Source organism: Columba livia, chromosome 3 (assembly GCF_036013475.1).
Source record: "Columba livia isolate bColLiv1 breed racing homer chromosome 3, bColLiv1.pat.W.v2, whole genome shotgun sequence".
NCBI classification, from domain to species: Eukaryota; Metazoa; Chordata; class Aves; order Columbiformes; family Columbidae; genus Columba; species Columba livia.
Genome location: NC_088604.1, coordinates 117011363 through 117031722, shown reverse-complemented (window position 1 = coordinate 117031722; position 20360 = coordinate 117011363). Strand labels below are relative to the sequence as shown.

General features: G+C 39.1%; 1 protein-coding gene across 8 annotated transcripts in view; it reads left to right on the top strand.

Moving 5' to 3' along the window:
• The window catches only part of PLCB4 (phospholipase C beta 4), a 183950-nt gene that overhangs the window by 58861 nt on the left and 104729 nt on the right, over positions 1 to 20360 (top strand). For 6 of the 8 annotated variants that reach the window (XM_065059877.1, XM_065059875.1, XM_065059876.1 and 3 more), the window contains exon 3: positions 9183 to 9250. The exons of the other annotated variants lie outside the window; for them this stretch is intronic. The gene's annotated coding sequence lies outside the window, so the exon portion shown is untranslated. The remainder of the gene's footprint in view (positions 1 to 9182; positions 9251 to 20360) is intronic. 8 annotated transcript variants of the gene reach the window in all.

The window sequence follows — 20360 nt, the reverse complement described above, 5'->3', positions numbered from 1 at the left end:
CCAGAGAGCTATAGTATCAATTAAAATTTTTACTTAGGAATGTTCCTGTTTTTTCATGGTGAAACAACTTGTTAGCCTTTTATGCCCCTTTTTTTAAAAAAGAAATTCTTTTGTAGAGACTGGAAAAAAAGGGACTTGAGTTTATAGCACACAAATTCTGGAAATATGATGAATCAGGAGGTTGCTAGACAGTTTTCTGAATCTTTTAACAGTCAGACTGTATTTCACATCACAGTTTACATTACAGATAATGTTAAATAGCATATGGTAACATTCTTTGGATGAAATCCTAGCTCCTCTTAAATCCGTGACAGACTTCACATACATTTCAAAATCATATTCCTTGTGTGATTCATAACCAAAATTCTTTGAAAAATTGCATCCTTGGAATAAAATGTGGCCTGCAAAAGTGAGGAATGCAGTTCGTTACTGTGCTGGAGTCTTGTGGAGTCAGGGGGAAAGGAGAGAGTGAACAAGTGTGGTAAACTATCTTACACCAGGCAGTTTTAGCATGGCTAGTGAAAGCTCACAGAACAGTTCTAAGAAGCTGGTTGTAGTTCTACAGCTTGACTGTGGATTTACAGCTCGTACAATACATATTTTTTTTAAACAGTAACAAATATGAATTCATTAGTTTCTGTATTCTTAATGTATGGCAAATGTAAGAGATCAGATATATTTAGTTGACTTTAAAAAAGAAATCTGATGCAGCTTCATTTGTGATCCTCTTAAACCACAAAGTAAGTGTATTGTAAATTTTTTCATGCATTTTCTCTAAGCCCATTCCATACAGCTTTGTAATTAGGTCTGTAAGGGCCAAATGCAGTCCAGATGAAATCACTTACATTCCACCTGCCTGCACTGAAGCGGACTTTGGACTATATATAATATGTGGGAGTAAGCGATAAGAGCACAATGAATAGACCCTCTGTTCATTAATGATCATGGGGAATTCTAAGAATGCCTAAAGAAAAGTATCTTTCTTTTGGAAAGAATTTATTTGTAGCTTTAGGAGCTTAAGGTTGCAAAGAAATTATATGGTGACTATGCCGACTCTTGCCTGTGTTTTTAGAAGTAAAACCCCGAACTGTTACTGTCGAGCTATTTTAAGTTCAAGTAGAGAATTTGTCTCATCAAAATAATAGCAAATTCATTTTGAAAATTATATAACCATATAGACATAGAAATATTGTAAAAATCCTATAAAGGAAAAACGTGAAGTTTTGGATTTGTCTTCTAAGTCATTTGCAGTTTCGTCTTTTATCGCTTATGGGTTTGCTTATTGTTTGCTTTTTTGGAGCTCTGCAAAAAATCTTGACTCTAGTTCCATACAAGAGCTTCCTGAATGCCCCTTTGTCTCTAGATGTTGCTTTTATTTTTTAGCCTTACTATTTTTCCGTGACAAGCCTTATTGAAGTGAGCACCATCATAGCCTTATATATGTACAAGATGAAAAGATAAAGGCCTTTCTGTATTGAAGTGTAACTTTATACAACTTCCAAGCTGTTTTTCCAGAAGTCTGAAGTAAAATTTTTGTATAAGTCTTTGTTATGTTTTCTGTTCAGTGTATTCTGTTAATTTCAATAGAGAATACTTTGGACTGATTGTCCTTTTTTTTGATAATGTTATAGTTAGAATACTTGGCAGTCTACTCTCTTTTTTTCTTTCCTTTTTAATTTTGTTGGATAATCTTACATACCACTGCAGTTGTGTTTTTATGATGTTTTCTTCATGGAAAACAATAGGAAACAGCAATGATCCATGAAGCATTTCATGGCATTTTACTGGTAACCATTGCAAAACGAAACAGTGTTAGCGTGAAGTTTGAGTAAGATTTAATCCACACATTGGGATTAATTAGAGCATTTAGTTGATGAATGACAATTCATCATTTGAATAGTGAACTAAGAATTCTTATCTTTGCCAAAACTGTCTTATTAAGTGAAATGCAAATTCCAACTGTTTACATCACAAAGTCCAAGTGAACTTGGATGAAGGTATACATTTGGTTCTCTGCAGCTTTGCATATTTAATTTACATATTATACGTATTTGTTCCTTTAGTATTATGGTATATTCATATCTCTAAATACATCAAACTGAAAATGTCATAATAGTTTTTATTGTTGATACTGGAAATATTTAAATTGCTGTTCTTAAGAATGGATTTTTTTTTACTCCAGTTGTATATTAAATGTCTGCATATATTTTTATTCAGTTATAAACAGTATCATTTGACCATAGAATCATGACATTATTTTTAAAATGGGAAACATAGGAGAAAGTTTAGTGAGATCCATGAGCTCTGTGTTCTGACAGATGCATCTTGTATTATCTGACTTAAAATGAAAACATAAATAGGATAGCATTATATGCCCATATGTGCACAAGTGTGACTCCTCCTGGGACTGATGACCCATCAGCCATTGGGCCAGTAGCAAACTTGAGTTGACTTCAGGAGAAGAAATACGGTTGTGATCAGCTGCAGTGGTTTTCAGTCTCTCAGAGCCTCGTTCATATGCACACAGCTAGAAATACATTTAGGCTCTCTAGGAGTCCAGGATAAACAATTAGTTTGAATATTCTGGAATTTCCTTAAGAAATTAACATTTTGTTGCATTAGGAAGGTCGCCTTCTCTTCTAGTGGTGATTTTAAGTTGGGTTGCTCTTTTCAAAATCTCTGCTGCTACTCGGCATCAGTGAAAACAAAACAATTGTAAAAATGTATTTGTACTTGTTGATGATCTGGGTGCTCTGAGAAGCACAATGAGGAGCTCGCTCGTGGTACCTCCCGAGTGTGGAGAAGGGGCTGCACTGTCCTGTTCTAATCCCCCAGCGCTGGCTGATCGTTTCAGCACAACGATTTTGGTTTGGCTGTTCTGTATCACTCCTGAGTCACTGGTGAAGGAATCGGCGACGCCTCTGGTAACAAAAGATGAGTTTCCTCAAGCTGAATGAGGCAGTTCCTGCTGAGAGCAAAGTATTTTCTTAGCTTTTTCTCTTTGTTCCGGCTGCAGTCTTATGGGCAGTTCTTGTTTTTTTCTGTGGCAACTGTGGGCTTCTGTTTGACCACTCTGCAAGTATTTATAATTGGAGTATGTGGATGTGCTGATATTTTTCTTAAAATGTCCTTGTAGTTTTGGAGATCTTCCTTATTATACATTTTAAATGTTCTAAAGTGAACAGAGCAAATAATATAAAAGACTGAGTACAGTGCTGCGGGAAAGAGCAGGAGCCATGTGTAACACTATCATTTCAAGACAGAATGAGTTCCCATGAGCTCCTAAGACTTCAGGCTGCAGAACAGACTTGTTGCTGGATGCTTTGAGCGGGCATATAAATTTAAAACTTGTCCTTGCAAAGAGAGATGTGGGGTAGGTTGATGCCAAAAACCCATACAAGAACATCCCCAGAATGAAGGGATCTCCTGTGGCCCCCCGGGTCACCGTTGTGGCAGTCTGCAGAAAGTAGCTGTAGGAAAGGGACCCAAGCGTCTCTAAGTGCTGTGATCTTGCACAATTTAAATTCCTTCAGTGAGACAGTGATCTTCAAACTGGGTTTGCTGAGGCAAGTGAATTTGTTGACACTCACAGTAACATCTTCTCTACCATTTAAAAGTATTTTCCTTTACCCCGGTTGTAGAGCTTTTGCTATGGTTTATTTCCATCAGTGCAAATATCCCTGTTGACAAATGTGAATCCAGGATTTCACATTAGGGTTATGGTGCACAGGGCATTGGTTGCAATACATACGTACACCAGAACTAAACAGAACGATAGCTGAGTCAAAAGAGAAGCAGCAAGTGCAAAGTCCAGCAAATAGTTAAGAGCTTTTAGATCTCTGTTTTCCTCGTGTTGCTCTAGATGTGGCACATTACTGTATGCAGGTTCTAAAAATCTCATCATTTAAAATAGTCTGTCTTCCCCACATCCATTTGGACATCATTTTTACTGTTCCTGTTTCGACCCTCTGTGGAAGCCAACGTTCCTTACAATTGTAAAACAGCTTGAAATCACAACATTTAAATCCTTTAAAACATTAATCCCCAGTTCCAGCATTTTATAAAATGCCAACTGCTGTTAGCATGCTGCAATTAAAGCACACACAAGGCAGTGCTGCAGAAAAAGATGAATGTGTCTGGCTTGCATGAAACAGAAACGTAAAGATGCAGGTCCGTGTTGTATTGCCCTGGGTATAAAGCTTTTTTAGCAGTTCACCATCCCAATTTGCTTTTTCTCCTTATTCAACTTCAATTTACTATTCCCTCAACTGTGCTCCTGTATCTATTTGTCAATAAAATCCTTAACCCTTATCAGTGAACTGAGAATAGAACATAAGAAAAAAGAAAGAAGGAAAGATGTAGGGTTTGGTGTTTTGTTGTTGTTGAGTTTTTTTTGTTTGTTCGTTTGTTTTCCCTCCTAAAATAATTTTAGACTCTCACAGCTGCAGAGACACAGCCGTGTGAGCAGGATAGCAGCAAACTGCCAGTTTACTTAGTTATGCACAAAAGGTGGTGGAAACCTGGTAAAATATCTTTGCTACTGTGAAATTAGTGGTCATCTCAGATTACACCTGGTGAAGCAGTCTCAATAACTACCAGTGTTCCTTGTGTAATTCCCGCGTTCCTTGTATATGTTTGGAAGGCTGTTGGAGGAAGCTCACATCTGCCTAATGCAGGTGTTTGAACTTGGATGGACAAACCCCCCACTTTTCCTATTTGCTTGCTACAGGGTTTTTAGGATTTTTTTTCTAAGAATGTGGCTTCTACTAGGTGCCAAAATTAGGCAGATTTGATCAGCTTGATCTGGCCAGAAGTACTTAGCTGTCATAAAAACTATCAAGACCACTTTTCTTCAAGAAAAGAGAAGAGCGCTGCTGGTCCCCTCTCCCTCCTTCCTGTATCACCATCCAGCAGTGTTATTGTGAATTCTGTCTGTTTTATTAATCATCCACATGGTGTAGCAGTCCTTGTATTACGGCAGAAATTACCGCTCTGCCTGGAATTCTACTGCCGTGCTTCCAGTCAAATTTTTTTTTACTTCAGTAACAGTAAAATATTTAAAATTCTAGCATACTGTACAGCAGACTAGCTACACTGGGGAACCAGGAAGATTTGGTATTGTTGGCTTTGGCAAGTGTTAGATTTAAATATTGCTCCATTATTTTTTATTGTGTTATAGCAATTGAATGTTCGAGTTTTTAGAAACAACGAGAAAATGCTTGCTGTTCCCTCCTTTTTGGGTTACTTTTCCTGCTCATATACTAGCAGTGCCATTCACGTTTGAGTAAGTTGGTAGCTGTGTGTCTAACCCCTTAACTGTTGTCTCTTTATTGATCAAGTCTTTAGGAGCGAGGTTCACTGAGGACAGAGAGAGATGCAGAAGCTCTGCAGTGGGATGCAGGACGTGTCAGCAGCCACCTGTGCATTCACTCATCATGCATGTTTTTTGTGGCTTCAGCTTTAGGTTAGACGTAAACAAGTGAAGCAAGGGTCTATGTGTATCTGTTGTATTTGTTGTAGCAATGGTTAAAAGCGATTTATTTACTGCCTGCCAGTGCGGTCGGTAGCTGGGGCAGCAATCCGTGCTCAGATTGAAGTGAGGATGGATTCTCTCCTGTCTGATTCCCTCTGTCATTCAACCTCTATGCTGGTAGTGGTGAGGAACAGTGTCTGGCAGTGGCAGTTTTCTGTTGTGTGTTGAATTAGGTAGTGCCTTTTGTGCCTTTGCTATGATGCTGATTTGAAAAATGATAACATGTTAAAGTGTTTTAAATAACAAAGGACTTAACCAACCCTAACTTGTTGTAATTTACATCTAGCTATATATTACTATGAAGTAGCAAATAATTAGCATGAATATCAGTAATCTGAAGGGCTTGCAAAGAGTTCTGTGGTTTCCACTGGGTCTGGAAATTACTTAGTTGGGTACTGGCATGCATAATACAATCAGCGTTTTCAGTTTGATGATTTACAAATTACGCAACATGACTTAAAGCTCAGCTTTAAGAGAAATAGATTGCATGATGTACAACAGGCCAGCTGTGTTATTGTGGACCCATTTATGTAATTATTAATACAAACTGAAACTCAGTCTCTACTTCAAGTCAGTTATTGTTGACAAAATTAGTCATATACTTTTGTTATTCTTTAGCTATGCGTATAGTTCCCATTTGACAGTCCGTTTGATAGCTTAAGTAGGTCTCAGACTGCAGTTAGCACCATGCAATCTAGTTAGGCCTCCGTGGCACCTCTTGTGAATTGTTAGTAACTATTGCAAATCAGGTGCTTTATATATAAAATATTTGTTTCTTTTTTACCTTGAGAGAAGCAAGATTTGTAGGAGCAGATAGTCTTTTATCAGGCTAACTGATGAGACCAGCAAACAAGCTTTTGAACGTGGGCTCTTCTCCAGGTCTCCAAAAAATAGCCTGGGTAATCCTGATTGATCATTTGTGTGTTCTGCCCTCCAAAAAGATTTGTGGCAATGCTGGTTGCAGTTTTTCTTTCCTTGACAAAGGCTGATTGGAGATAATTTGTAAAGTTGGGGGAGGGATGGGGTTTCCTCATGGAAATAAAGATTAAAGATTATATAGAATTTCCATTATTTTACTTCTTCCCACAGGGCCATTACTGGGATCTTTCTTTCGGTGAACAAGGCTAGAAGCAATTCCATTTTTATACCTCATTTTCATATAAGTGTGAAGTTGCTTCTTTTGGAGAATGTTCACAGAAGAATCAGGTGTCAAAATCAGTCCTAGGAACTGTTGTTACATCCCTGACGAATCTGTTCTTACCCTTGACAGGCTCACTGTTTGTTGCCTAATACAGGAATCCATTGTATGCAGGACCAGGAGGAGATTTTTTTTTCCTGTTTACAGAAGAGATTCAAGTCAAATTCATAGTTCCACCTGGAGTTAGCAGAGTTGTCTAGCTTTGTTTTGACTCTGAATATGAAGTAGAGCCTGTGTTGAAGTCCATTTATAAACTTCCTTATGGTGATAGTGATACCAGTTGCCTCTGCAGATATTTTCTTTTTATGTATCATTTTTGTTCATTAGCCCTTACCTCAAAGTATTACTTATTCCTTTCCAGATATCAACAGACTTCTTCATAAATAGTTGTTTTATTTTAAAGAGAACTCGAAAACAAGACAAAATTCTTATTTTTGTTTCTATCAAAAATTTCAAATGGTCTTAGCATATAGTGCAGACGTCAGAGCATGAAGAATGTGAAAGACCCCTCAATATGGTTGTTAAGTCAGGTCGACTTTGTGTTTGCCTGGTGCTTGGTTGACCCTGGCACTTGTTTGACAGGAAGCTAGCTGGGATTAACCTGCATTAGGCACGGGCAATGTTTGCTGATCTAAGGGCAGGAGAAAGAAGTGACAGGTCATTTCAGCTCCTTCTGTTAACACGATGTGGCTGTCATACTCGTATCAAACTCAGCTTTCTTTGGATTGTTTCATGATTTAACTTGAAGGCAGGCTTTTAGGCTTTCATTTTCAGAAATGCTATTTTAACTGGTCCCCTTAAAATTTATATTTTTGTCTTATCTCACAGCTCCATCTACTGTTGGCGCATTTGGTTATAGTCAGTCTCCCTCTCCATCTTCAGTTTTCTCTTAAACTCGTACATGGATTTAAAAGCTGTTTTTACCTTTCATGCACTCTTGTTATTTGGTGCCTGCCTTGTCCTCATTGGTCTCCTTTAAATTCCTCTGCTATTTCTCTCTTTCCCCTGATTTACTTTGTGTTGTGAGCAGCACCATGACACTTCTCTGACTGACAATTTTAGGTATTATTCAAATCTCTTTGGGTCACAGATTGAAGGTTGTTGCTTGGAGGGGATTGTAGGTCAGATGCTGTAACATTTGTTGGAAAAAGCTTCCTATCTGTACAAGCATACATTTTTATTATGTCACATTCCTGTTAACAAACTTGCTTTGATAAATGTAGTCTTACTTCATTCATACTAATTTGAAATGATTCCAAAATTTTTAGCCTACTCCTTCGATAGTGTCATTGCCCTTTTTGCTTCTTGCTTTCCTGGCTTCTTACACATCTGACATAAACTGCTCTTCTGTACTTTCAGGACTCTTCACCATGATTCACACTGACTGTCACTTCTGCTCTGTTTCTCTCAGTAGTAAGAAACATTCTCTCACCCTTGATCCATCCAGGACCCAAGCCTTGGTTGTTCATTTTTTCCATTCTCAACTCAAGACCTTTATACTCTGACTTTTACTGCATCCTGCAGCAAAAGATGCCACTATAGCATCTGAAAAAACTGCCTTGTTATCCTTCTTCAGTTCTTCCTATAAAGTCTCTTTTCTATAAACAACCCACTGTTTGGAGACTCTTGTGTGGAAAATATTATCTCGTTATTTCCAATACCCCTCGTACCACTCCACTTCAGCTATGAGTGTCTCTGGCAACTTTTCCCATGAGCTGTTTGGGAGACAGAATAACTTTGGTTCTGTTTTGGTACAATGCCAGACAAAGCAGCGTGTGGCCTATGGCTGCCGCTCTGAGGTGGTATGGAAATACAGATCATACTAACATGTTCTTGCTAAATGTTTTAGTTGCAATAACTTGTGGGTGGAACATGGCCACATTGCAGAGGATGCTTAGAAACCTTAGAAATGGATGTGCAGGAGGGTCATTGTCCTCATATTTTGTACTACTCATGCTCTACTCAAGTCTGTTACTCTACTCAAGTCTGTTACTGAAGCTTGTCTGTTTCTCATTCTGAAGTGAAATCTTCTCAACTTTGTTGCTCGTCTAAGGAAGACACGAAACACAATTAAAATCAGCTAGCATTTATTCTGGGAAGATATAAATGTGGCAGCACTGTTCAGCTGCTCCTTTGTGATGATTATTAATCATTCAGGATGCTTTATGAATGTTTAAAACTGTCCTGGCATGGTGCTGTGGGGAATGGCATGTTTCATCCAGAGCTTCCAATGCTACCAACCATGGCTGATCTTTTTCTATGCAAGGATATATAGCAAAGCGTTTCCCATGAAAAATTTAACAGTAATATAGCCAAATCCAATTCTGAAGTGTTTCTTTTGATACTCTCCTTTGGTGGACTGTGGGAGCGGTGTTTTTGCTGATAGTGACATCTAGCAAATAACACCACCGGCTTTTATATTGATCATCTTTTTGTTTTATTGCTTCACAGAAGGAAGAGTTTCCCAGCACATCAGTCTAATTAGACCACTGTTCATTCATCCAGTCCAGAACTGCTTTGTAAGTTGCTTTCTTGTAAACCAGAAATTACAGTTGAGTAGAAATTGCAAATGTGGTGCTAATGGATTATCTCTCAATATATCAGTTTAAACTGGAGTGGAGTATTGTATCCATGTATATGGATAAATGACTTGGCTTCACATATATTATCATGTAATTTGTAAAATGAAAATGATTAAGAGTATCAGAACAAAGAGGCTGTTACCTTGGCAGGTAATTTCTTGGTCTTTTGTGTTTCACAGCAGTATTGGCTTAAAATATTTTGAAATCTCAGACTGCTACCATCTTTCTCTGGTTTCTGTGGAGATGTCAAACTGTGACAGTTTTGTCCTTAAACAACAAAGGAGAACACACACACTTTTTTGTATTGTGATGTCATCACTGTTAGAGTAGAATGTGTGTCATGGAGACGCGAACAACTCCTTGATGTTGGAAGGAAGGTCAGGGAGCTGGTACTGTCACTGTAAGTTTTTGTAACCTGATCCAATAGCTTAAGATAGCCAAGACCCAAAAGTAACATCTTTATTAATTGAGGCGGCAGCTTGGGGAACAGTGGGGAGCGACTGTAGCATGTGGGGTGTGAGTTGTTGGAAAACTGGTGGCTGGTAAACTCTGAGATACCTGTTAGATAGCTCTCCACAACAAGAGCCTGCCCAGTTTGTGACAGCATAGGGGTCATGACCATGTAAATGACCAGCTTATGAGGAAGAACTTGATGAAGCAGTGAGTAAAAATGCACTTTTGTACAGCAGGGCTGCCTAAGCGGTTGTTGGGATTCCAGAAGCACTCCCAAATTGCAGCTTAACGAAACTGTAACATTGCTTTTGCACTTGCCTGTCTCTTGTTTGATTCATACTAACCTCAGTAATTGTCATCACAAAACCAAGCCAACAAAAATTCAATCAGATGTTCCATCTAGTTCTTGCTCCTGCTAAATGGGAGATATCTTCATGATTGAATGTAGAACTCTGTTGCTGTGGATGATTGTCATGCAACAGTGGCAACAGATGAAACTGCTGAGGTGCAAAGCCTGTAGACTAATAAGAAATATTGGATCAGTGGCCTATGTCTAGAAGTACTTTTTTTTTTTCATACAGAAAATCCAAGATTTCAAGCCCAAGGGAAAGTAACTATTCCTGAAGACACTTCTTTGTGGTGCACCTGAATGTCTTGCTCCTTAATGCATATCTGTGTGTTACGGAAGCACATTTCTGTGGTCTCTGAGTAATAAATTTCCTGGCGAAACTGGGTTGAGATTCAGTTATAAACTTCACAACAATCACTACAGAGTGGCCATTCTGCTTAAATGCCCTCATCTGCTTGACCAGCGTCATCAGGGTCTCTGGATCACTTAAGTGAATCTCATAGTGGGCACTGGACAAAGTTTCAATCCTTTTCTCTGCAATCAGTACTGTGCTGGAAAGTCTAAGTATGCCCAGAGGCAAGGGAAAAGGGAGTACTGCCTGGTACAGGCATTTCATGGAATTGCCTTTTTCACCCATAAAATAGTTTCAGCTCCAGGCCAAACAACTCAGCATTGTCATCTCATATTCCCAGCTCCATATTCTCCATAGAGATACCAGGGTGTTGCTCTGTTTTGGTTTTCCCTTTTACTATTGCACATGATTTGAGTGTCACTGATAGTGCCTAAACTGAATCTGTTTGTTACTATTAAAGCTTAAAACAGTTATTAGAACAGTTGAAAATTGTTACTGTTTTCCTGGAAATACAGCTAATGCTAGGCAGAGTTTACTAATACAAACTTGAGAAATTGTGGGTGGATGTTGTATTCCCAAAGGCTGAAATAGTAGACAGTAGCATGATGACTGACTAGCAGCAACAGAAGTCTTTATTTGGCATTCATATGGGGCCAAAGAGAATCCATGCTGTTCAGAAATTGAGTGGATAATGAGGTATTTGGCTATGGTAGAACTCAATATCCAGGCTGTCCCACAATTCAGAAAGGATCTGTATTGTTACTGAGCTGCAGGGGTTGTTTGGTGCATATGGATGCATATGTGTGTGTGTATCCTCAATGAAAAGTTGTCTTTAATTATTTAAAATTAAAAATAACCAGAGTGACTAGGTTACATTTGGACTTTTAACTTCAAGTGCTCTTTAAGAAGTATAAATAAGTCTTTACTTAGAACTAAAACTTTAGCATCAGAGTCCAGTGCTAAACCTGTAATGAGATTCTGTGACTTATGACGGCTCTTAATCAACTGCATTTGCATTCTGTAATTAAGCCTTATGATCACCTTGCTGGCTTACAGTATTTTATGTGTAGCTTGGAAGCCTGTTTAAACATTTATTGGAGTCAAATAGGTTTCTCACAACAGTTCAGGAGATATAAACCTGCACATGAAGTCCTTGAAAGGAGAGATGTTGGAGAACTTTTTAAATTTTAGTTAAGTACACAAGATTGCACAGTGGGGGAGATCAGTTTAGCACAGCAGCTTGCTGGAAATACTGGGAGTGAGAGCTCATATTCAATAAGCAATTTTTAAAAAATACAAAGTTTGTTTAAAAAAATTGAGTTTTCCCTGGTGCTTCTTTTCTAAGAAAAAGGCACAGTGACTCTACAGCAATTAATAAACTCCTCGTTTTGATACACCCTTGGTGCTTCAGGGTGAGTTGCCTGACAATGTCAGGCTCCTGTATAGCCAGAGCTTTTGCCTCACAAGGACACATATGTCACCCTTCTGTCGGAGGTTACCTGTCTTGGTCCTCAGTCTCTTCCATAAATGCTTGGAAGTTCTGTTGTCTTTTATGTTTGTTTGTTTGTTTATTCCTGTTTCTTTTGTTTGTTGCAGTTAATTGTTTTAAGATCAGAATGAGACATTTTACTGTGGGGAGGATGAGTAACAAAAGCAACCAGGACATGTTGTTTGTTACGTAAAATTCAGTACCCCCTTTGTGAAATTTAACATCAGTTGCTGCAAAAGGATTTACTTGGCCTTTCTTTCTGTTTTTCAAGTATATCGTAACTTGATGTTCTCTGCTACAGGCAGCGTTTTGTATTCTGTTTGCTGAGCTGGTGAAGTCTAAATGTTTCATAAAAGCCTCTTTGGGAGAAGGAATCTAGCAATTTCTCCTTCATACTAGCAGCAGAGTTATTAAGGCTTCATAACTTCATACTCTCAAAGGTAGGAGCTGAGCCAGAGAACAGGAAGGTGGGCCAGACTTGCACAATTAGGGGAAAAACCACAACCAGCAATTTATTGCTCTAGTTCTAATCTAATTCACTGAGTCATTCTTCTGGTTGAAGGGTTTTGTATTCTCAAGTTGCACTGTGGTTCCGTAGCTTTGAGGCCATCATAAAAATGAAGGGAGGCCTGGAGGAAAAGATACAGAGCTAGGTGGAGGCAGCAATCCCACTGCTGTCCTTCCTTGAATGTCTGTGCCTGGGTTCCAAGGGTGGAGTTTTAGTCACAGTTAGCAGATTAGACTATGTATCTGTTCTCTTGATTTACTGTTATTTAGAGCTTGTTCTTATGAATTTAATAAGTTGAATTACAAACTCATGAAAGGAAAACCCATCAAGAAAGCTGTTTAGCACAAAAATACTGCTTATGGCTCAAAGTTCCCAAGCACCGAACTGCAGGAGACTATAGTTACAGTCTTGGTCTGATCAAGTATGCTACCCTAGGTTTCACCTCATGGCCACTTTTGATAGTAGAATCTTTGATCACATCTCATATGATCATCATGTTATTGGATGGATACTTCTTTAAGAGTTAATATCCAGTGTTTTGTTGTTTCTCTCCTAGCCAAAAATCCAAACCATATAGGTGACATTATATTGTTAGCAAGTGTAAGGTATAGCATAAACCAAATTACAGGGAACTCCCAGGGGGAGCAAAAGCCTAACATATGGTTTTCTCTCTTCTCATGTTAGACAAGCTCTTTTTGTGCCATCCTGTTGACTGTGCTTACAATCAGCAGCGAGCACAAAGCTGGGAGAGTATTTGGTTCCTCCACAATGAGAAAAAGGTGAGAGCCTGCTGCGCCCCTAAAAATGGACACTTGTAAAACTGGCATCATTCAGCCTTTAGGTTTTGATGAGTTCACTCCTCTTTTCCCAGCACTTCAGTAATAAGGATGCCACCATGCAGCTGCTTTCTCATATCTGCTTATTAGTTGGAGAAGGGACAAAATTAGAGCGTGTGTGGCTTTGAACACCTCAGTTAGTGGCTGAAGGTCCCAGTCCAGCATCTTACTCATCAGATGTATACTTCCCATCCTCTTTTTCTCTTTCCTCATAAAAGAGTAGGTATGCAGAGGGCCCGGCACTTATGAAGCATGCAGAGGGCTTGTTGATCGATTAACTGAAGCTTGCCTGGAGGCCAGTGCTAGCAAAGACTAAATCCTGCCATTCAAAGACATAGAGGCAAGGCCTGTGATCTCTCAGTTTGGTTTCCCGTAAAACACAGCAAAGCTCCCCTTCAGGAGCATGTTTGTATCCCCTTATGAATTGATGCGGACTTCTCTACAGACATTGTTGGGTATCTAAGGTCTTGTGTAGCAGCTTACTCACTGACAAATGAACTCATAAAGTTAACGTAGATGTTAAAGGTAAGTCATCTACCAAGCTCAGCCAGTTCTGCATAGTGTGCATCTATATGCTGCTGTGATAAAATAAGCAATCAAACAAAAACCTCCAGACTTGACAGTGTACCTTTGCCGTTATTAGCAATCAGTGGTGTTACTCAAGTCAGTGAGTCTGCTAATAACCTGGTCTTGAGGTATTTCTGTTTTATCATATTACCACAGTATCTACAAAAACCAGCCATACAGAGAGCCCCAGGACTTCGTTGGATTTGAAAGTGGACAGATACACTACAAAAAAGTTTTCTGCCCTGAAGAGAAACAAACTGTGATAAGGGGAATGCCTTGTAAGAGTTTACGTTGGGTAGTTCAGACCCAAGCGAGTATGATAGGGTTTTTTTCTGGAAATGTCTTAGTACTTGCAGGTGTAACTAGAGGTTACAATCCTCTTCTTAGGATTGCGTCCTGTAATCCTTTCTGCATGCCTGTTTAGACTGCTGAAAATGAATGAAACAAGTACAAATCCTCATGTACTATTTTAAATTCTTTTCCCTTGTTTTCTTTTGCCTATTCTCTGCTTTTCCTTGCATGCGTCTCAAAAATTTACATGGCAATTTATGTTAATTATTCCTGGAAATTCATAACAATGACTGAGTTACGTTCAAGAAAGCAGATTTTAGTGTGGTGTGACACATGCAACTAAGAAAGTCTCAAATCCCCTTTTTGCACTTTACTTTCTCTATTTTGGTCTATAATAAGTCTATTTTTATATATATATATCACATATTATGCATTTGTATACACCCAGGCAGTATATTTTCCTTGTAGAACCAATTTGTGTCTATGGCTTCTTGCCAAGAAAACAGCTTTCCTGACATTGAGTATATCTGTCTCAGTCAGTTGAAGTCGGCACAGAACTCCTTTGTGGAGAATCTCTTTGTGAAGAAAAACATCTCTGAGTGAGTGCCTTAACCTGGTGCTGGGAATATTAGTCATGGCGAGTGGCTGCGTTGATATGGAGAAGGAGAAAGAAAATCCCAACACAACCCATCTGTTTTCATTCCACTTGAAATGAACAGTTCCCTAATCACCCCCAAAAGTAAATTTTAATAAATACTTTTAGGAAGGTCTCTTTGCTCTGTTCTGTTCCCTTCTTGTAAGGGGATAATGCGGTGCAGATATATAGCAGATTTTTAGCAGCCTGGTCTCCTAGCATTAATAATTTTCTAACTTTTTTTTTTCCTTCAAGTCTACATCTTATTCTAGAAGTAGGTAATCTTTGAATCTCTGGATCTTAGCCTCAACTGGAAAAACAGTTCACTTTATGTGTATTCTGATTGTTCGGAATGAAAGTTCTCTTTCATAGCAGCCACAGGAATTGAAACTCTTCAGCTGTGCTCACTGGTAAAATCATACAGCAAAAAATATGAGATATAAGATCTTTTGCTGGACTACTTTTGAGTTGATCTGGGATGACAGAACCTATTTCAGGCCAACAGTCATTCTGAGGTTTCCATGGAGATTAATGATGTCAGAGGAGCAACATCTGAGTGCAGTTTGCTAGAAAACAAGGCTATAATGTGATAGTGGAGAGGTGAAGTCTTTGCATTTTTGTAAACTCATAGAATAGTGAAGCACATTTTCTCAGTGGATTGCAATTTGGTTTCGATTTGTGCTGAACGTGAGCTGAAGTAATGCTTTTGCAGTGTGGTGGTTTTCCTGCAGTTTCTCTCAGTGCTGTAAGTGATGATTTCAGTACCATCTCTATACTATCTATTTTAGCTTTGATTGCTGTTCTGTTTACTTGCCTATTTTGTGTATTCTCATATTGCCCTATTAAACTCTCTGGCATTTTCTGTCTGCACTGAATTGCTTTGACTTAAGGGTGATGCCCAGGTTTGCCTGTGAGTGTATTTTGTAATACATGAGCATCAAAATTAGAGTAGGTTACAGCTCCGCTGAGTTTTCTGAAACTTAGGAGCTGCCACGAGGGGTAGTAGGGGTAGGAGAGGGGAGAAGTGGCAAAGTGAGGCAAGTATAAAAGTTTACCGGGGCACAATTTAAAGCTAACATTTGACCCTTAAGAATTTGAAAACTGTTACCATTGCTTGTAGTGTTATAAAGGTTAAAATGCCGCTCCACTGCGGAGAGATTACTGACCAAAGGACTAAATGTGTTAGTATTGGCAGTGAAGGCATAGATAGCACTTTTGCATGGGGTTTTTGCAAAGGGAGGGATTAGGAGATGTGAAAGTGCCTCCATTCCACTGACATTTTGTAGCTTTTTAGCAATTCCTGAATGGGAACCAGGCCCTACAAGCAGTGCTGGTTCCCCGTTGTTACCTAAGGTGTTGTTTGTGTGTTTGATTTTTGTTCTTCCTCAGTTCCACACCTGTGGTTTTGCTGTGCATTATTTAGCGGATTCTTGTAAAGTTCAGGTTATCAAAAACTTAAGTCAACAGCTGTACTTAAAATCAGCCATTTTTTCAGGTTCCAGCAGAAAATAGGAGAAAAAGACTTGTTCAAAATAACAAAAATAGAGAAGAAAGTCTTAAGATTTTATGCTTAAGTTGCATTCAGTTTTATGACTAAGCCACTTGTTGCTTCTATAGCACTGCCTATAGAAAAATGCTCATGCACACATACTGAAAAACAATCAGAAGAACAGTAATGATGGTAAACTATGTCAAGTCTCTGCTTTACCTGTTTTTCTCAGAAGAGTATTGAACAGCAAACTGTTTTCTGGAGCATCTATTATGCTCCAATGACCATACTTGGCTCTTGTTCCTTGACTGTAGTTGTAAGAGGAACATCTTTTGTGTAGAGTGAAGCACAGGACTATGTAAACTTGCTTTTCTGACTTGCACAGGCTATCAAAGTATACTCATGTTTTAGAGAATTTATTTTTTAGGGGAAAAGAAAGTGGGAAAGCATCTCTGAACTCAGATCCTCAGATCTGAGTTCAGCAGAAAAGGAATTATTCTTCCCCCCAGGCCAGTTTCTAAATTCCTGAAATGCAAAACTTACACAGGGAGAGAATGGCCTACTCTTGTACAGACCAGCTGACAGCTCCTCCTGAAAATCAGGACAAGTTAATACATTCCACATGTTCTCTGCCCCAGTTTTCCAAATTGATTATTTTGAAAAGCAAAGCAAGATTATCTTTATTTTGCAGGAAGTGTTTGGTGCCATTAGACAGCAATGCTGTTGAAAAGAACAAAGCTGGAGCAGCTTTTGATTATACCCTCTGAGAAATGGCCAATTGCTCTACAAATGATCCGAACAGGACTGTTTGTTCTCTCTGGGTGCTGAACACTTGAAAATTTACGCGCTTTGCTCATGAGCCTAAAAAGGAGTCAAATTCTTTTGAAGCCTTAAATATTGAGCCGTTTTCAAAATCTATCCCTGTATGTGTAGTATAAACATGTGCTGTATGACAGTGATGGAGGTATAAGTGTCTGACCATTACTTGGAGGGCTGGAGCTTTTGCGCATTACCTGACTTTAAAAAAAGGGGGGAATCTGTTAGGAGATGATGTTCTATGAAGGAATACAGCCTTTTTTGGAGGGCTAGGTTTAGCAGGTTACTGAGTTTCATACTTGGCTAGCAGGAGTTATCTCAGTGTGGGAAGTGAAGCCAGGGTGAAACAGCCACAGTCCTGGTCTTGTCATTTCCTGCAAGAGATGAAGGTTTAATGAAATGTTCTGTAATCCATAACAGTGTTGAAGCTCCTTTGTGTTTGCTAGATTGACAGGGAAGTGCTGAATAGGGGAAAGTTATGGAGAAAGAATATAGTTCCGTATGTTTTTAAACACATTCCTTCAGGACAATAATTTTTCACATCTACTGAGTCATGCAGATGATTGCATAATTGATTGACATTTTATATGCAAGTATCCTGCCCTCCATCTGAATTCCTCCCTTCAAACAATGCCTTTTGACTCAATTCTGTTACTAGCATACCATGTTTGGCAATGTTTTGGTATGCTGAGTTTACTTAACCAAATACAAAGTTTACTTAACCAAATATAAAGCAATGGCCTGACAAATACAGAGATAGGAATCACTAAGCTTGCAGCAGAGCACAGCATCTTTTAAAATATTGCTGGGGTTTTTTATATTTTGCTGTAAAAAAAAAGAAGCAGATGTTTGTTTCCACCTCCTCCTCTTCTCCTGGACTGTCACCTTTTCTCTTCTTTGGCCATCGTGCCACTGGCTTTGGCAATGACAAAGCATTTGTAGGTACTGACCCCCACACCTTTACTGGTGGACTGTTCACTCGTAGGAGGCACCACGTCTGTTGGGAACAATGGGTCTTGGACAGAGAAGGGAAAGGAGGGGAACCCTCTGTCAAGGCCACATTTAGCAATTCCTTCACTGCTTCTTGTTGGTTTTAAAAACTGTTTTCCCTTTTCCTGAGAAGCAAGAGGGAGTTAATTTTGGTTGGTACCCTCACAAAACTGGTACTGGAAAGGTAGATGCATAAAACACAAACTAAAAATAAAGTCAGAGCATCTGCATTAAACTGTAACCACATCAGACCTAGGCTGGCAGGTTGGATGTCTCACGGATGTCTCTGTGGACAGCCTGCAGTATATAGCTCGTAATTTAACTTCTGCACTTTAGAGGCATGAATGTTGTATTCAATTCCAGCATTTATACATGAAGTGGACATTTGTAAGAGCACACTCTGCAAATAGCTGCCTGGCTGACTGCTTGTTTACCCTCAGCATGAATGTCTGCATGCAGAGTGTTGCAGGTGCAGCCAACACGCAGACATTTTTCCCACGCTCTTCAGCCATCTCGTCCTTTTAGGAAGAGGCCTGTGAATTGACATCTGATAGTCTTGAGGGATTTTTTTTAATCAGCAAGTAGAAGAGTGAGAAGTTTTGGGGGATGTGTGGAAGGTGCAGGGATTTATACATACAGAGCTTGGGAGTAGGAGAGAAGGGCTGCCTTACCTAGTGATGTTTGATATTAATGAGTGAAAATTAGTTTCTGTGATTGTGATTTATCATAGAAGAATCCCAGCAGTTAAGCCAGCACATTCTTCTGTGCCTCTGTTATTGTTGCTCTACAGAATGCCTTCTTTATCCTAGGGACCATGAGGTGTGGCTGCCCTCTCAGGAATATCAGTAGAAGTTCAAAGACAAAACCAGAGCTCAAATATCACCTCCATTTAGCTTCAATTTTGCTCTTTCTGTTTGTCCTAAAAATATGGCTTCTGTGTCCAAAGCTTGTCTGTTTTCAGCTGTTCTCAGTTAAAGTTACTGGCTAATATCCGTAAACTTCATCTCACCTAAAGCGCTGTACTAGCTTTATCAGTGTACCTCATGCAGATCATTTGAAACCTTAGAAAGTGGTAGAAATAGCACTTTTTTTCCTTCTGCAATGTTTTTTATTTCTTTAAAATCCAAGTGTGGACTTCCCTTTTAAAGTCTATGGGAAAACAGTGAAGAAAACAGCAGGGCCACATGAGGGAATTCCATATTTATTTTTGGCACTTAATTTCCATGAAGAGGAGGATCCTGTTGACGCAGAACACTTTTTTTCCCCCCAACTTGCAAATGTTATGGAAGCATAAAAAGTTAGTTCCTTGTTGTCAAGATTCCAAAATAGATATTTGCGTAGTAGATTAGATGTCATATTTGTGTAACTTTGAAAACAGCTTTCAGGCTGGTGTTTCCTAAGCAGGATATGAAGCTGTATCATCAGGAGTAGTATTACTTCTCAAATGCATGTTGCATGTACAGAATTGATCAGTTTATAGACAGTATACTGTTCTTCAGTGATTGAAGAACCACGTGCAGATCATTAGTAGTATAAAACCAGAAGTATGTGTAGTTACAACTGTCTCACTCTCTATGTAAACCACGGTTTGTTGTAGCTAAGGTCTCATGTTTGACTTACCATAGTTTTACCATTGCAAACCTCAGAAGGAGATGGCCTAAAACTGGCTTTGGAAGATAAAACATAATTTCGAATAAAAGCCTCACCTACATTATCTGTAGAGATATTATTTACCACCTGTAGGAAATGACTTCAAAATACTCATTCTCAAAGAAAATTGACTGAAAAAATGCTTTGACTTTAACTTCTAATAATTTCTTTTAGAAGAAAATATCAAAGCAACGAATAAACTGTAAGAGGTCCTTTGGATTGCAGGGTCACTTTCTTCTTTTGCAGTTGGTGGTTAAGTTAGCAAAGTGGTGGTAATGATGAGAGGGGAGGAGGGCTGTTAAAATGTGCTGTCTTTTTGAACGCGAAGCTGGGCCCAAGCCCAGGCCTGCACACACACCGGTGATCACCTTCTGCCAGCTGTGCCTGCAGGAGGTGCTGTTTGCTGTTGGAATGTAAATCATCCCTGAAAATGAGGTTGTCATGAACAAGCAGTACTCGGTACCTGGTAATTCTGAAATATTGCGCGAGGGGTTAGTGGTCCTTAAAGACAGAGAAGCCTGTGGTATTTCCAGGAGCTGTCACAGCATCCATAGAGCCTGTGTGCTGCACCATAGCACCTGAAGTAGTTCTCCTGAGATCAGCCTTGACTGCCCTGGTACTTT